The sequence below is a fragment of the Hyla sarda genome, chromosome 7, assembly GCF_029499605.1.
Source record: "Hyla sarda isolate aHylSar1 chromosome 7, aHylSar1.hap1, whole genome shotgun sequence".
Taxonomy (NCBI): Eukaryota; Metazoa; Chordata; class Amphibia; order Anura; family Hylidae; genus Hyla; species Hyla sarda.
Window position 1 is genome coordinate 179549613 of NC_079195.1, and position 18780 is coordinate 179568392.

Sequence of the window (18780 nt, forward strand, 5' to 3'; positions counted from 1 at the left end):
TTTATCATATAATGTATGGCGCAACCAAAAAAAATACTATTTGTGTGGGGAAATTAAAAAGAAAACCGCAATTTTGCAAATTTTGGAAGGTTTTATTTTAACGACGTACAATCTATGGTAAAAATGACATGTGTTCTTTATTCTCTGGGTCAATACGATTAAAATGATACCCATGATTATACACTTTTCTATTACTGTTGCGCTTAAAAAAAAAAAAAAAAAATCGCAATTTTTTTTAACCAAATTAGTACGTTTAAAATCCCCCTATTTTGAAGACCTATAACTTTTTTACTTTTTCCGTATAAGCGGTGGTATGAGGGCTCATTTTTTGCGCCGTGATCTGTACTTTTTATTAATACCATATTTGCTTATACAAAACTTTTATGACATTTTTTATAAATTTTTTTGGGAATAAAATGTTATAAAAAAGCAGCTATTTTGGACTTTTTTTTTTTTGTACGTTCACGCCGTTCACCGTACGGGATCATTTACATTTTATTTTAATAGTTCGGATATTTACGCACGCGGCGATACCAAATATGTATATAAAATAATTTATTTACACTTTTTGGGGGTGAAATAGGGAAAATGGGACAATTTACGTTTTTATTGGGGGAGGGGGTTTTTCTAATTTTTTACTTTATTTTTTTACTTTTATTTTTACACTTTAATAGTCCCCATAGGGGACTATTTAAAGCAATCACTCGATTGCTAATCCTGTTCAGTGCTATGTATAGGACACAGCACTGATCAGGGTTATCGGTGATCTTCTGCTCTGGTCTGCGGGAAGGCAGATCAGAGCAGAAGACTCCCGGAAGGCAGCGGAGCCAGGTGAGGGGACCTCTGCCTGCCATGCAGGATGATCGGATCGCCGCGGCAGCGCTGCGGGCCATCCGATCATCCTGTTAAGTGACCGCGATGCTGCAGATGCCGTGATGGGTATTGATCACGGCATCTGAGGGGTTAATGGCGGACATCCGCAGGATCGCGGATGTCCGCCATTACCGGCGGGTCCCTGGCTGCGATCATCAGCCGGGACCTGCCGCGCATGATACCGGCATCGTTCCGATGCCCGCGGTTATGCTCAGGACGTAAATGTACGTCCTGGTGCGTTAAGGACCACGTCACCAGGACGTACATTTACTTCCTGCGTCGTTAAGGGGTTAAAGGGGTTGTGCGCTGCCATGCCTTTCGGAGCTCCGCTCGCAGTGTCCGGAAGTTCATTAATCCGAATGCTGTGTGCGGGCTTCCGTGTTCACAGCCGCCCCCTCGTGACGTCACGCCTGCCCCCTCAACCAAAGTCTATGGGAAGGGGGTGTGACAGCGGTCGCGCCCCCTTCCCATAGACTTTCGTTGAGGGGCCGGGCGTGACGTCACAAGGGGTTAAGGGGTTAAGAAGAAAAAAAAAAGCCAAACGGACTCTAAACATGTGGGAGCTCTGCGGTGATGAAAACTAAGCCTAATACTGAAAGTACTCTTAAAAGTTATCCATACGTGTGTGTGTGTGTGTGTGTATATATATATATATATACGTCCAAGGAGGAAGGCAGCACTAGTCCCTGCTCTTATGCCCGTGACCATCCGGATAACCAGTCCAGATATAGAACATCCAATTGGTATAGGTCACAGCAAAAAGTATGCAGACTCCCAATTTCAAAAAAGGCTGTGGTCTTTATTTAGGTCGTCAGCAATGCAACGTTTCGGCTATAGTGTTGCTTGACAAAGGCTACACTATAGCCGAAACGTTGCATTGCTGACGACCTAAATAAAGACCACAGCCTTTTTTGAAATTGGGAGTCTGCATACTTTTTGCTGTGACCTATACCAATTGGAATTGGAAGAAGAGCAGCACAACAAATTTAAGAAAACCGATGCAATGGTGCACGCTGGGTGTGGATCTTGGTGAGAGGTTCACTTGTACTTGAAAAAAAACAAGAGACCAGCAGCACACAGAAAAATAAGTGCAAGAAAGGTGGAGGTTTATTGCATTATCCCAGTGTACAAAAGAAGCGAAGTTTCAGCGACCTCTCGTCGCCGCTCTCAAGCTTTTTCTTAACCCCTTAACCCCTTGTGACGTCACGCCCGGCCCCTCAACGAAAGTCTATGGGAAGGGGGCGCGACCGCTGTCACACCCCCTTCCCATAGACTTTGGTTGAGGGGGCAGGCGTGACGTCACGAGGGGGCGGCCGTGAACACGGAAGCCCGCACACAGCGTTCGGAGTAATGAACTTCCGGACGCTGCGAGCGGAGCTCCGAAAGGCAGGGCAGCGCACAACCCCTTTAACCCCTTAACGACGCAGGACGTAAATGTACGTCCTGGTGACGTGGTCCTTAACGTACCAGGACGTACATTTAGCTTGAGAACGGCGACGAGAGGTCGCTGAAACTTCACTTCTTTTGTACCCTGGGATAATGCAATAAACCTCCACCTTTTTTGCACTTATTTTTCTGTGTGCTGCTGGTCTCTTGTTTATATATATATATATATATATATATATATATACATACATATACACACATACACACACACGTATTACAATATACAACAACAAAAAACAAAAACAATTGTATATATTTTATATTAACGCTCGTAGGGAGGAGACACCAGCAGTTAGGGTATAGTTACATAAAACTAATAATGTCCTTTACAGTGACAGTCCTTTATCTACTTTTCTTTTACAGTTAAACAGTCCGAGAGGAGGTGCTGAGCCACAGTGTCATGTGTCCTTTGCATTCTCTGCACCACCTCTCGAATGTTTAGCCGTAAAACAAAAGTGTGGATTATAATGGATTATAAGGGCCTTCACAGTAAACAAAATATAGTTTTATCTTACTATACCCTTATGTAGAGCTGGGCGGAATGACCAAAAATGTGTATCACAATATTTTTGTAAATTATGGCGGTTTCACAGTATTTAACGGTATTTCCCCCCCCATTATGTTACCCGTGGGCGCTGCTTCTCTAGGGGGTGGAAAGAGAAGCAGAACAGCGCCCTCGGGTCACATATGATTAGTTGCCCGATGTGGGGACAGCACGCTGCGGCTGCTAATTCATTTGAGGAGGGGGGGGGCAACGGGTATTGCAGTATGGAAAAAATTCATATCGTGCAGGAAAAAAAAAATACGGTATTCGGTATGAACCAGTATACCGCCCAGCACTACCCTTACTGTTGGTGTCTGCCAACTCCATAGCTCCTACAGAGCTGACAGATTCCGTTTAAAGCAAAAGTGTCACCTAGAATAAATAGGCTTGTGAAGCTGCAGACACGGTGCACTAGGTCTTCACAGCCTATTCTATGCATACCTGTATAGATAAGTTAGGCTGCCTTATACTTACAAATAACTTCTTTGTAACTCCCCTGGGAGTCGGGATAACAAGAGGGGGAGAGGCGGTGCCCGGGATCGCACTGCTCTGGGGCCGCACAGCTTCTCTCTGCTTATGTCAGGCATGTTATTGACACACAGGGCTCGGCTGCACAAAGTGGCCTTGTACAGGTCTGCTGCGTGCACAAGATATCAATCAACTGACCAACATAAGCAGAGAGAGAGGCGGTGCAGCCTCTGTTCATGTCAAGAACTGTCCAGAGAATGAGCAAATTCCCATAGCAAACAGGTCCTGCTCTGCACAGTTCCTGACACGGACAGAGATGGCCTCAGAGAGCACTGTGGTCAGACTGGAAAGAACTACACAACTACACTCCTCTGGAGCATACAGCAGCTGATACCTACAGTGGGGCAAAAAAGTATTTAGTCAGCCACCAATTGTGCAAATTCTCCAACTTAAAAAGGTGGGAGAGGCCTGTAATTTTCATTATAGGTATACCTTAACGATACCGCACGATAAAAAAAAAAAAAACATAAAATGTCTGATGTTTTAAGAATTTATTTGGAAATGATGGTGGAAAATAATTATTTGGTCACCTACATCTCACAGACCTGTAACTTCTACTTTAACCCCTTGGGGACAAATGGTTTTTCTGTTTTTGCACTTTTGTTTTTTCCTCCTTACCTTTTAAAAATCCAAATTCTTTCAATCTAGCACCTAAAAATCCATATGATGCTTTATTTTTTGCGCCACCAATTCTACTTTGTAATGACAGTCATTTTAATCAAAAATCAACAGCAAAATGGGGAAAAAAATAATCATTGTGCGACAAAATTTAAGAAAAAACACCATTTTGTAAATTTTGGGGGCTTCCGTTTCTACACAGTACATTTTTTGGCAAAAATGACACCTTCTCTTTATTCTGTAGGTCCATACAATTAAACTGATACCCTACTTATATAGGTTTCATTTTGTCTTACGTACAGAAACATTTATATGTTTAAAATTGTCATTTCCTGACCCCTATAACTTAGGGCAAATTTTTTGCGCCGTGATCTGAAGTTTTTAGCGGTACAATTTTTGTATTGATCTGACTTTTTTTTATCGCTTTTTATTCATTTTTTCATTATATAAAAAGTGACCAAAAATACGCTATTTTGGACTTATATATTTTTATAATTCGGACATTTCCACACACTGGGGTGATTCAAACTTTTATTAGGGAAGGGGTTGAATGATCTTTATAAACTTTTTTTTTCCACTTTTTTTTGCAGTGTTACAGCTCACATAGGGGACTATAACACTGCACACACTGATCTTTTACATTGATCAATGGTTTCCCATAGGATAACATAGATCAATGATTCTGCCGCTTTACCGCTCATGCCTGGATCTCAGGCACTGAGCAGTCATTCGGCAATCGGACACCAGGCGGCAGGTAGGGGGACCCTCCTCATGTCCTACAGCTGTTCGGAATGCCGCGACGATCCCAAACAGCCCCCTGAGCTAACCGGCAGCAATTTAGTTTCACTTTAGATGCGGCGATCAACTTTGAACGCCGCGTCTAAAGGGTTAATAGCACGCGGCACCACGATCAATGCCACGCACTATAAGCCATGGGTCCCGGCCGTTGTTAGATGCTGGGCCCGACCTGCTATGACGCGGGGCCATGGCGTGGCCCCATGTTATAGAAAGGGAGTGGGCGAAAGGCGTACTGGTACTCCCTTCATCCCCAACAGGTTAAAGGGGTTCTCCACTGCTTTAACCTTCTTTGGTCAGTTAGTTAGTACTGTGGCTATATGTCATTAACGCTTTCTTTACTATACGTGTTTTACTATATGTGTTTTTTTTTTTTACCTTTTTTAACAGACCCGGAAGCTGGTTAATTCCTTAGTTTGCTGGCTTGCCTCGACCACTTTTTTTTTCTCCCGCCGCCATCTTGCCATCGATACGTCACCCTGCAGGGTGTTGTGTGGGAGGCCGGCCTGCCCCTTGCTCCGTTCGTGCCCGCCTCCCACGCTAATGAATATTCTGCCATCATAAGTGCACACCTCCTTACTTTCAGCTTCTCCTAGGTTAGTGTTAACAATCCCCCAGGGCGTCAGGCCCACGGCTGACATCACAATGGCACATGCGCAGATGACCCTCACGATCGAGGACAAACTGCGCATGCACCAATCACTGGAGCCGATTCGCCGCAAGCAGCCCAATCGGCATTCAGCTTAGAAGAAGCTGAAAGTAAGTAATGAGGTGCGCGCTTATGAAAGCAGAATATTCATTAGCGTGGGAGGCGGGCACGAACGGAGCAAGGGGCAGGCCGGCCTCCCACACAACACCCTGCAGGGTGACGTATCGATGGCAAGATGGCGACAGGAGAAAAAAAAAGTGGTCTAGGTAAGCCAGCAAACTAAGGAATTAACCAGCTTCCGGGTCTGTTAAAAAAAGGTAAAAAAAACACATATAGTAAGTAGCGTTAGCAGCAGGAAAGAAAGCGTTAATGACATATAGCCACAGTACTAACTAACTGGCCAAAGAAGGTTAAAGCAGTAGAGAACCCCTTTAAGAGTCTCCTCTGTCCTTCACTTATTACCTGTATTAATGGCACCTGTTTGAAATTGTTATCAGTATAAAAGACACCTGTCCACAACCTCAAACAGTCACACTCCAAACTCCACTATGGCCAAGACCTGTCGAAGGACACCAGAAACAAAATTGTAGATCTGCACCGGGCTGGGAAGACTGAATCTGTAATAGGCAAGCAGCTTGGTGTGAAGAAATCAACTGTGGGAGCAATTATTAGAAAATGGAAGATATACAAGACAAAGGGTATATAATAAAGTATTGAGATGAACTATCGTTATTGAGCAAATACTTATTTTTCACCATAAATTGCTAATAAACTCTTAAAAAATCTGACAATGTGATTTTATGGATTTTATGGATAGTTGAGGTATACCAATGATGAAAATTACAGGCCTAAATCATCTTTTTAAGTGGAAGAACTTGCACAATTGGTGGCTAACTAAATATTTATTTGCATCAATGTACTAGAAGGCTTAAATGGGCACTGTCAGATACAAAAACTTTTTATATATTGTACATCTTGGCAAAACAAACTTTTCTATTATAAGTAAGACATTTTTATTTCCTTTTTATAGAAATCATGGCTGGAATTCCACTTTTTTTTTCAAACGCCAAGAAAAACGCCAAAAAACGCTGCGGCCAGATGTTAGCTGTAAATCAATGAGAAATCGCAAAATTCTTATTCCACTTGGCGTTTTTCACTTTGGCGTTTTTTTAATCCTTTTGGCGTTTTTTTCACTCTTTTTTTTGCGTTTTTGAAATCGTTGGTAATCGCCACTGGCGTTTTTTTTAGTCAAAATCGTGGCATTTTTCTCCCATAGAAGTCTATGGGAGTGAAAAAACGCCAAGAAAAACGACATGTGGGTTTTAACTTTGGCGTTTTTGCAGGCGTTTTTTATTCTTTTTTGGACTTTAGTGATCCAAAAAAGTGATGGAGATACCTTTTTTAATAAAATTTTGTAGGGTACCTTAAAAAAAAAATAAAAAAAAAGACAGTAGTGAAGGAAAAAATTGTATCTAACGAAATGTATCTTTTTTATTACAAATTTTTTTTATTAATTTTTAAACAGGGATCAATTTATGTGGGCAGGCAGGGAACTAAAAATATAGCCGACAATAATAAAAATGTAGTGTGTGAGTGTTTTTCACTTTATTTTCTTTCTTTTTATTTTTTTATTTTTTAGGTAGTACTACTACTACTACCAGCATAGAACACACTGTTCCATGATGGGAGTAGTAGTGCCTGTACTAATTGACAGATCGCCATTGCGATCCTTCTGTATAATGTATATATGCGGCCGCTCTTCTATGGTTCCCTGCACTGCCATATATATACACCTATTCATATTTCCCGCAGAGCTGTGATTGGCCAGATGGTTCCAGCCAATCACAGCTCTCTGTGGGAAATAGGAATATGTGTATATATACGGCAGTGCAGGGGACCATAGAAGAGCGTCCGCCGCATCTATACATTATACAGGAGGATCACAGCGGGTGTCAGTAGTGATACCCGCTGTGATCTTTCCTTAACTGCAGGAACTACTACTCCCAACATGGAGTACACTCGCTGCAATCTGTCTATTAATGCAGGTACTAAAGCTCCCAGCATGGAGCAGAGTGTACTCCATGTTGGGAGTAGTAGTACCTGCAGGTAAGAACAGATCACAGCGGGTATCACTACTGACATCTGCTGTGATCGTCTTGTCTATAGCAGAGATGCAGAGCGACTGTATACAGCACTCGTATCTCTGCTCTGTACTCGACTACTCATTCATATTTTCCTCAGAGCTGTGATTGGCTGCAACCATCCGGCCAATCACAGCTCTGGGCTGAAAATATGAATGAGTGATGTTCTATTCACATCACTGGCCAAAGTATAGTGCAGAGATGTGAGCGCTGTATAGAGCCGCATCACTGCTATATAATGGACGATCGCATCGGGTGTCAGACTGACACTGGCGATATGTCTATTACAACAGGTACTACTACTCCCATCATGGAACAGTGTGCTCCATGCTGGGAGTAGTAGTACTACCTAAAAAATGTAAAAAAATAGAGAAAAATAAGTGTAACACACACTTTATTAAAAAATTAAAATTTTGTTATAAAATATATACATTTAGTTTAATAAAAAAAAATTCCATCACTGCTGCATCATTTTTCTTTTTTTTTGGTACCAAACTAATTTTGGGTACCAAAAAAACACTGCCCAGGTGCAATTTCCACACAAATGAAAAAACGCAAGAAAAAAAACACCAGAAAAAACGCCAGATGCAGGACATTGCACTGGCGTTTTTTCAGGCGTTTTTTTTTTTTATCCCAAAAAAAGCTGCACAAAAAACCAAGTGGAATCCTAGCCTAAAGGTGTGCAACAATAATTTCACTTCTATTATGTTGGCCACAGGGGCTTTACACAGTTATTAGCTAGGCAACAGAGTTGGCAGGGTGGCATTGCTAATCATCTGGTTCTGATCCTGCTACGCTGCAGAGTACTGGCATTTGGGCATGGAGCGGATGCCACTTTCTCAGTTTGGGGCCTCTGTCACAAGCTCGGTTTAAAAAAAGGGGACAGAAAAAAAAAAACACAAAATGTCTGCATGCAGCATTTTTTTGTCCTGTTAAAGGGGTACTCTGCCCCTAGACATCTTATCCTCTATCCAAGATCTTGGCTGCCCAGACATCCGATGCACAGAGCAAACTTCGCTCCGTGCCGGATGACTGGCGATGCAGGGCGGAGGCTTGTGATGTCACAGCCACGCACCCTCAATGCACGTCTATGGGAGGGGGCACACTGCGCCCGACACTCTAAACGAACGCCGGGTGCAGAAGGGAGATTGCAAGGGTCCCCAGTGATCAGACATTTTATCCCCTATCCTTTGGATAGGGGCAGAGTACCCCTTTAAGTTCCTGCAAAATGACAAATGGGGTGGTAGCAATTTTGTTTTTTGCTGTAGTAAAACCCAAGCATGCACTAGTGAGATTAATATTTGTTCCCCATTCCCTCCAGAGAGAGTTAAAAAAAAATGTATTTACTCAGAAGAACGTTACCATTAAAAAATATTAGTAGTAATAAATAAGTTACAGCTCAGAATACAGTATAACACAAAAATAAAAAATATATAAACTCTTGCAGACTAAAATAGGCCCCAGTCCTGAGAGGGTGAAGTACACAAAGCTCTGCACAGACATCCTATACACAGCTCAGCCTCTGCCATGTTATTTACCGCTGTGCACACGTACCTCACACCCACCCAGCTCTGCTACATCTGGACGTGAAGATCTCGGTGCTCATCCGGTTACTTTTCACACAGTGGAGAAAGCAAGAATTACTACTACACAAGCCTCTGCCCGGCTCCGCCCACAACTGATCACATGACAGAGACAACGTCAAAGGTCCTGTACACGCGAGGAAATAACATTATCTCTTGTCTGTCATTGGTCACATGACTGTGACTTCTAAGGTCCTGCTGCCACTAAGATGTTGTATTTATTGTCATGATGTCCTGTCTAAATCCTAGTCAGCTAAAGAACCTGGTCCGTCTGATGACTAGGAAATAAAGGACCTGGTCCCTCTGATGACTAGGAAATAAAGGACCTGGTCCATCTGATGACAAGGAAATAAAGGACCTGATCCATCTGATGACTAGGAAATAAAGGACCTGATCCATCTGATGACTAGGAAATAAAGGACCTGGTCCATCTGATGACTAGGAAATAAAGGACCTGGTCCATCTGATGACTAGGAAATAAAGGACCTGATCCATCTGATGACAAGGAAATAAAGGACCTGGTCCATCTGATGACTAGGAAATAAAGGACCTGATCCATCTGATGACTAGGAAATAAAGGACCTGGTCCATCTGATGACAAGGAAATAAAGGACCTGATCCATCTGATGACTAGGAAATAAAGGACCTGATCCATCTGATGACAAGGAAATAAAGGACCTGATCCATCTGATGACTAGGAAATAAAGGACCTGATCCATCTGATGACTAGGAAATAAAGGACCTGGTCCATCTGATGACTAGGAAATAAAGGACCTGATCCATCTGATGACTAGGAAATAAAGGACCTGGTCCATCTGATGACAAGGAAATAAAGGACCTGATCCATCTGATGATTAGGAAATAAAGGACCTGGTCCATCTGATGACTAGGAAATAAAGGACCTGATCCATCTGATGACAAGGAAATAAAGGACCTGATCCATCTGATGATTAGGAAATAAAGGACCTGATCCATCTGATGACTAGGAAATAAAGGACCTGATCCATCTGATGACTAGGAAATAAAGGACCTGATCCATCTGATGATTAGGAAATAAAGGACCTGATCCATCTGATGACTAGGAAATAAAGGACCTGGTCCATCTGATGACTAGGAAATAAAGGACCTGTTCCCTCTGCTGGCTAGGAAATAGCCTCTTCTATGTAAGATTGCTAAATCCTAGCCAGTAATGGGACCTGGTCCATCTGATGACTAGGAAATAGCCTGCTCTATGTGAGATTGCTAAATCCTAGCCAGCTAAAGGACCTGGTCCATCTGATGACTAGGAAATAAAGGACCTGATCCATCTGATGACTAGGAGATAAAGGACCTGGTCCCTCTGCTGCCTAGAAGAAGTGTGTCTTATAGCATGAGATCTAACTTTCAGAGTAGCGTTTAACAAGTGCTGACTCCAGCCAGCTAAAGGACCTGGTCCCTCTGCTGACTAGGAAATAGCCTGCTCTATGTGAGATTGCTAAATCCTAGCCAGCAAAGGGACCTGGTCCATCTGATGACTAGGAAATAGCTTATGCTACATAAAAAGGCTGGATACTATAGGATAAAGGACCTGGTCCATCTGATTAGGAAATAGTTTATGCTACATAAAAAGGCTGGATACTATAGGATAAAGGACCTGGTCCATCTGATGATTAGGAAATAGCTTATGCTACATAAAAAGGCTGATACTATAGGATAAAGGACCTGGTCCATCTGATGATTAGGAAATAGCTTATACTACATAAAAAGGCTGATACTAAAGGATAAAGGACCTGGTCCATCTGATTGGGAAATAGCTTATGCTACATAAAAAGGCTGGATACTATAGGATAAAGGACCTGGTCCATCTGATGATTAGGAAATAGCTTATACTACATAAAAAGGCTGGATACTATAGGATAAAGGACCTGGTCCCTCTGCTGCATAGGAAATAGCTTACGCTACATAAAAAGGCTGATACTATAGGATAAAGGACCCGGTCCATCTGATGATTAGGAAATAGCTTATAATATATAAAAAGGCTGGATACTATAGGATAAAGGACCTGGTCCATCTGATGATTAGGAAATAGCTTATACTACATAAAAAGGCTGGATACTATAGGATAAAGGACCTGGTCCATCTGATTAGGAAATAGCTTATGCTACATAAAAAGGCTGGATACTATAGGATAAAGGACCTGGTCCATCTGATGATTAGGAAATAGCTTATAATACATAAAAAGGCTGATACTATAGGATAAAGAACCTGGTCCATCTAATGATTAGGAAATAGCTTATACTACATAAAAAGGCTGGATACTATAGGATAAAGGACCTGGTCCATCTGATGACTAGGATATAGCTTATGCTCCTGCTCTTTACACTATTACAACAAAGTTTTATACAAATCCACTTCCGATGAAGCATCCGAAGTTGATTCGCTCATCCCTAGATGTTAAAGGGATATTCAAGGATTTTTTTTTATTTGACTATGCTACAGGGGCTGTGAAGTTAGTGTAGTTCATAATATAGTGTCTGTACCTGTGTGTGACGGTTTTCTCACAATTCTTATGTGATTTTCACCCCAATATTTATTTTTAACAGCATACAAAATTACTGTTGTCTCAGATTTTTCCCAGCTTGCAATGCGGCCGAGACCTGACTCACTAGTCACCTGATGACAGGGAGCCTGTCTGCTTCAATGGGTGGAGGGATCAATCTTCAACTAATGCAACAGCTGTAGGCACCCTGATTGAAAACCACAGGTCTTTTGAATGGATGCAGCTCATTTATGTTTCAATGGGTGGAGTGGTTGATGTGTGGGAGGGAGGAAAATGGAATCATGGGATTTGTAGGCAAACAAGAAAACTGAAAACAGGAAATACCAATTCACAGAAAGCTAGCCACAGTGTTATGGTAATTTCACAACATAGCCATTTAGCCCCAAGACAAGCGCAGATCCTTCCTAAGCATGTCCATTACTGTCTGCCAGGTAGTGCTAAAATCACCTTATGGTGAAGAACCCCTTTAACTTTTAATCTCTGGTGTTGTAGTACAGTACCTGTAAACCCCAAGAGGAAATTTTTAATTTTCACGGACCACTGTTCCAAAAACCTGTCAGACACCTGTGGGGTGTAAATACTCACTTTACCCCTTGTAACATTCCATGAGGGGTGTAGTTTCCAAATGGGGTGGCCTTCAATTCCAGACAAATTCTCTCTCCAAAAGCCCAATGGCGCTCCTTCTCTTCTGAGCATTGTAGCTCGCCAGCAGAGCACTTTACATCCACATATGGGGTATTTCTACACATTTTGGGGGGCTTTTTCCTATTACCCCTTGTAAAAAATGAAAACTTTGGCGTAACACCAGCATTTTACTGAAATAAATCTAATTTTTCATTTTCATGTCCAACTTTAACAAATATTTGTCAAACACCTGTGGGGTGTGGTTTTTAAAATGTGGTCACATGTGGGTGTTTTTTTTTCCATTTATGTCAGAACTGCTGTAACAATCAGCCACCCCTGTGCAAATCACCAGTTTAGGCCTCAAATGTACATAGTGCGCTCTCACTCCTGAGCCTTGTTGTGCACCCACAGAGCACTATACATCCACATATGGGATATTTCTGTACTCAGAAGAAATTGTGTTACAAACATGCTGGAATAGACCCCAACTTTACCTTTCCATAAGGGGTAAAAGGAGAAAAAGCCCCCCAAAATTTGTAACACATTTTCTCCCGAGTACGGAAATACCCCATATGTGGCCCTAAACTGTTGCCTCGAAATACGTCAGGGCTCCAGAGTGAGACAGTGTCATGTGCATTTAAGGCATAAATAAATTTTCATAAGTGTGGACCCGGATGCATGCATAGCTCTTGCCTCTGTTAAGGATGGGTTAATGTGCGGCCTCAAACTTTGAGTGACTACCGCTGTACTATTTTGCCGAGTGTCGACGTAAGCAAATTCACACTGGACCAGGTTGGTATAAATTCCCTCCTCAGTCTTGACTCCAGGGTGTTCTGATTATTATCAGGAAATCACATTAGTTTTTACAATCTGACAAAAAGGGGAAGGGTAAAGGGTAAAACTATGCATCGTTCTGTATGCTGATTGGTCATTTGAGCGTGACGTAGCATAAGTCATTTATTTTGCAAGCCCTCTAGCTTGAGATTTCTCCATCCTTCCACAAAGCCCATTGTTTAGACTTCTTGTATTCACAGTCTTCATCTCAAGGTTCTAGTCTTGATTACGGGCAAAGAGCAGCTCAGTAGGGACTCATTAGGGTTATAGGTTGAACTTGATGGACTCTGGCCTTTTTTTCAACCTTATGAACTATGTTAATATGTTTTGGAAACAGTGCCATACAAGACATTTTTCATTTTTATTGGGGACGGGGGTCGTTGGTGTAGTGTAGTGTTTTTAGGGTACGGTCACACGGCCGGGTTCACAGTGAGTTTCCTGCTTGAAGTTTGAGCTGTGGCGGAAAATTTTATCTATCATTTCAGATTCAGTGGATTGTGACCATGAACAGCGTTTTTTTTTTAATGTCAATAAAAGGGGCTAACAAGGGCTGTGGGGAAGTATTTTTATTTTCAATGTGCGTGTTTTTTATAATTGAATTTTCAGGCTTATTAGTGGCTTATTCAGGCTTATTAGTAGACAGAATCCATTACTAAGCCGGGGCTTAGTGCTAACCCCCAATTATTACCCCAGTACCCACCGCCACAGGGGTGCTGGGAAGAACAGATACCAACAGGCCCAGAGCATCAATGCTCAATCAATGGTGCTCCTGGACCTAGGTGGTAACAGGTTGGCGTTATTTAGGCTGGGGAGGACCAGTAACAATGGTCCTCGCCCACCCTGGTAACATCTGTTGCTGCTTGGTTGGTATCTGCCTGATACTGAAAATAAGGGGAAATCACAAACTTTTTTTATTTTAAAAAAAAAAAAAAAAACGCATAGGGTTCCCCATACTTTCAGTATCAGCCAGATACCTACCAAGCAACAACAGATGTTATCAGGGTGGGCAAGGACCATTGTTACTGGCCCTGGAGCGCCATTTTTTTGATGTTGGTACCAGTTCTTCCCGGTACCCCTGTGGCGGTGGGTACCGGGGTAATAATTGGATGTTATCGCTAGCTGATTTTGGGGCTAACGCTGAGTAATGGATTCTGTCTACAAGACAGCTTCCACTACTAAGCCTAAAAATTAAGTTATTAAAAACACGACACATTGTAAGAAATTATTATTCTTTTTAAAACACTACCCCACAGCCCTTGTTAACCATTTTATTGAAATAAAAAAAAAAAACACGGGTCATCGTCGCAGACCTCCGCATTCACGTATCTGAAATGGAAAACAAGAAATAGAGGTTAGTACATTTTTTGCGCTCTCCCCTGGAGAGGGCTCACATAATGCAACGTGTTCCTAAACAGGGAGCCTCCAATTGTTGCTAAACTACAATTCAAATCATGGGGGGCTGTAGTTAAGCAACAGCTGGAGTCTCCCTGTTTGGGAACAAACTGCCAGAAAGGCTCTGTTCCCATTATGCAAAACTCATAATGTGAACAGAGTCAGGCCTGGACTGTGTAGCTCCGCCCTCTAATGACGTCATCAATAGGGGGCAGTAAAGGTCGCAGGGGGTCTCAGGCGTGAGACCCCCTTTTTGATCTGTCCCTCTGCCCTTGGACTACTATTCCCATCATGGGACAGATGGGAGTAGTACCGCACCGCTGAGGGATGGCACTTGCACATGTGCGGGACCACTTTTTGGACAATTAGGACTACTACTCCCATCATGGACAGACTGCCCATAATGGGAGTTAGAGTCCAGGGGCCGATCGCAGCAGGTCATTCTCCAGTGAGCCACTGCAATCAGTATTTATTAACTGTACAAACCACCGGTACATGTGGCTCCACTGCGCTCCCCGCCAGCTCCTGTATACGCTGTCATAATTAATAATCCTCGCCACCGGGAGATGGGAGCTCTGATTGGTGAACAGCGTATACAGGAGCCGGTGGGGAGCGCAGTGGAGCCGCATGTACCGCCAGCTTGGACAGTTAATAAATGCAGATCGCAGAGTGTCTCTGGAGAATTACCTGCTGCGATCGGCCCCTGTACTCTAACTCCCATTATGGGCAGTCTGTCCATGATGGGAGTAGTAGTCCTAACTGTTCCAAAAGTACGGCAGCCGGGGGGGATGTGCAAGTGCCACAAGAGCCATCCCTCAGCCATCATGTTCCATGATGGGAGTAGTTGTAGTTTAGCAGTGTTGAGGGACGGCTCCTGCATCCCCCGGCTGTCTCGGTAGAACACTTTCCTACGTGTCCTTTTTGATGGTGTATTTTTGCAGTATAAAAAAAACTTATTTGGGAAAACAAAAAATGCGTCAAAACAAAAAATGCACATGATAAATTTGTATCAACTGCAAAATGCATTCCACAATACACACATACACACAAAAAAAAAAAATCAAGTGTTTGCTTTTTGCTCTATCAAAAAAGACACAAAAAAGATGCAAAATAACTCACTGCGCAAAATATTTGCACTACATATAGAAAAGAAAAAGCTTCTACCACCAATGATAAATTTCCCCCTTAGGGTAGGTTCACACGAGAGGATTTACAGGGTATTTTACGCTGCAGATCCGCTGGTGAAGGCCCGCTCTATGCTGTCATTACATGTGCCTGCTCGTAGTGGCGCACTCGCACATGGCAGCCGCTCTCCCTGCTCTGAGTTAGGTAGAGAGCTCCCGCCATGTGCAAGTATACTGCAGTGCGTCTGCTCGTAGCGGCGTATTGCAGACACATGTAAAGACAGTATAGAGCGGGCATTCACCAGCGGATCCGCAGTGAAATCCGCTCGTGTGTACGTACCCTTAGAGTGGTTTGCTGTGAGGAGAAGGGCAGAAGCGCTTTAGTAGCGGGTGAGGTTTTCTCTTGGTGGGTGAATGGTTAAGGCCATTTGTGTCCGGTAGGTGACATCCATTAGGAAGATGGTGGGAGAAGAATGTGACATCTTTATCTCCCGCTAACTTCCGGTGGAATAACAGGAGTTATAACGGATTCAAGTGAACGGGATCCTCTTTGCCCGTTATGACGACTTCCGTTAGGCTCCGTTACAATAACGGGCATTAAAGGGGTACTCTGTTGGAAAACTTTTTTTTTTTTTTTTTTTTTTTATCAACTGGTGCCAGAAAGTTAAACAGATTTGTAAATTACTTCTATTAAAAAATCTTAATCCTTCCAGTACTTATTAGCTGCTGAATACTACAGCGGAAATTCTTATCTTTTTGAAACACAGAGCTCTCTGCTGACATCATGAGCACAGTGCTCTCTGCTGACATCTCTGTCCACTTTAGGAACTGTTCAGAGCAGCATGTTTGCTATGGGGATTTTCTCCTACTCTGGACAGTTCCTAAAATGGACAGAGATGTCAGCAGAGAGCACTGTGTTCCAAAAAGAAAAGAATTTCCTCTGTAGTATTCAGCAGCTAATAAGTACTGAAAGGATGAAGATTTTTTAATAGAAGTAATTTAGAAATCTGTTTAACTTTCTGGCACCAATTGATTAAAAAATAAATAAATAAATAAATAAATAAATAAATAAAGTTTTAGGAGTTATAGGAGCCGGTCTGGAGAGGCTGCATAGTTGATATCCCCAGAGGCTTGTGAGTGAGTGGTGGCTTGCTGTAATGCTCTGCGAGGGGGGGGGGGGGTTGCTGTAATGCTCTGCAGGGGGGGGGGTTGCTGTAATGCTCTGCAGGGGGGGTTGCTGTAATGCTCTGCAGGGGGGGGTTGCTGTAATGCTCTGCAGGGGGGGTTGCTGTAATGCTCTGCAGGGGGGGTTTGCTGTAATGCTCTGCAGGGGGGGGGTTGCTGTAATGCTCTGCAGGGGGGGTTGCTGTAATGCTCTGCAAGGGGGGGGGGGTTGCTGTAATGCTTTGCGGGGGGGGGGTTGCTGTAATGCTCTGCAGGGGGGGTTGCTGTAATGCTCTGCAGGCTGGGTTGCTGTAATGCTCTGCAGGGGGGGTTGCTGTAATGCTCTGCAGGGGGTTGCTGTAATGCTCTGCAGGGGGGGTTGCTGTAATGCTCTGCAGGGGGGTTGCTGTAATGCTCTGCAGGGGGGGTTGCTGTAATGCTCTGCAGGGGGGGATTGCAGGGGGGGTTGCTGTAATGCTCTGCAGGGGGGGTTGCTGTAATGCTCTGCAGGGGGGAGGTTGCTGTAATGCTCTGCAGGGGGGAGGTTGCTGTAATGCTCTGCAGGGGGGTTGCTGTAATGCTCTGCAGGGGGGTGCTGTAATGCTCTGCAGGGGGTGCTGTGATGCTCTGCAGGGGGGGGGTTGCTGTAATGCACTGCAGGGGGGGTTGCTGTAATGCTCTGCAGGGGGGTTGCTGTAATGCTCTGCAGGGCGGTTGCTGTAATGCTCTACAGGGGGGGGGGTTGCTGTAATGCTCTGCAGGGGGGTTTGCTGTTATGCTCTGCAGGGGGGTTGCTGTTATGCTCTGCAGGGGGGGGGGGTTGCTGTTATGCTCTGCAGGGGGGTTGCTGTTATGCTCTGCAGGGGGGGTTGCTGTTATGCTCTGCAGGGGGGGGGTTGCTGTTATGCTCTGCAGAGGGGGGGTTGCTGTTATGCTCTGCAGGGGGGGTTGCTGTTATGCTCTGCAGGGGGGGGTTGCTGTTATGCTCTGCAGGGGGGGTTGCTGTTATGCTCTGCAGGGGGTTGCTGTTATGCTCTGCAGGGGGGGGGGTTGCTGTTATGCTCTCCAGGGGGGGGGGGTTGCTATTATGCTCTGCAGGGGGGGTTGCTGTTATGCTCGGCAGGGGGGGTTGCTGTTATGCTCTGCAGGGGGGTTGCTGTTATGCTCTGCAGGAGGGGTTGCTGTTATGCTCTGCAGAGGGGGGATTGCTGTAATGCTCTGCAGGGGGGGGATTGCTGTAATGCTCTGCAGGGGGGGGATTGCTGTAATGCTCTGCAGGGGGGGGGTTGCTGTAATGCTCTGCAGGGGGGGATTGATGTAATGCTCTGCAGGGGCAGACCATTACAGCAATCCGCCCCCCTCCCCACGCAGACCATTACAGCAATCCCCCCTCCCCCCTCAGACCATTACAGCAATCCCCCCCTCAGACCATTACAACAATCCCCCCCTCCCCCCGCAGACCATTACAGCAATCCCCCTCCCCCCTCAGACCATTACAGCAATCCCCCCCTCAGACCATTACAGCAAGCAATCCCCCCTTCCCCCGCAGACCATTACAGCAACCCCCCTCCCCCGCAGACCATTACAGCAACCCCCGCAGACCATTACAGCAACCCCCGCAGACCATTACAGCAACCCCCCCATCCCCCCGCAGACCATTACAGCAACCCCCCCATCTCCCCGCAGATCATTACAGCAACCCTCCCCCCGCAGACCATTACAGCAAGCCCCCCTCCCCCCGCAGACCATTACAGCAACCCCCCTCCCCCGCAGACCATTACAGCAATGACCCCCTCCCCCTGCAGACCATTACAGCAACCCCCCCTCCCCCCGCAGACCATTACAGCAACCCCCCTCTCTCTCTCCTGCAGGGCATTACAGCAACCCCCCCCCCTTTCTCTCTCTCCTGCAGGGCATTACAGCAAA

General features: G+C 44.4%; 1 protein-coding gene across 3 annotated transcripts in view; it reads right to left on the reverse strand.

The window, feature by feature from the left end:
* The window catches only part of LOC130282792 (uncharacterized), an 83058-nt gene extending 73780 nt beyond the window's left edge, over positions 1 to 9278 (reverse strand). For all 3 annotated transcript variants that reach the window (XM_056531532.1, XM_056531530.1, XM_056531529.1), the window contains exon 1: positions 9149 to 9278. The gene's annotated coding sequence lies outside the window, so the exon portion shown is untranslated. The remainder of the gene's footprint in view (positions 1 to 9148) is intronic.
* Positions 9279 to 18780: the final 9502 nt, after the last annotated feature.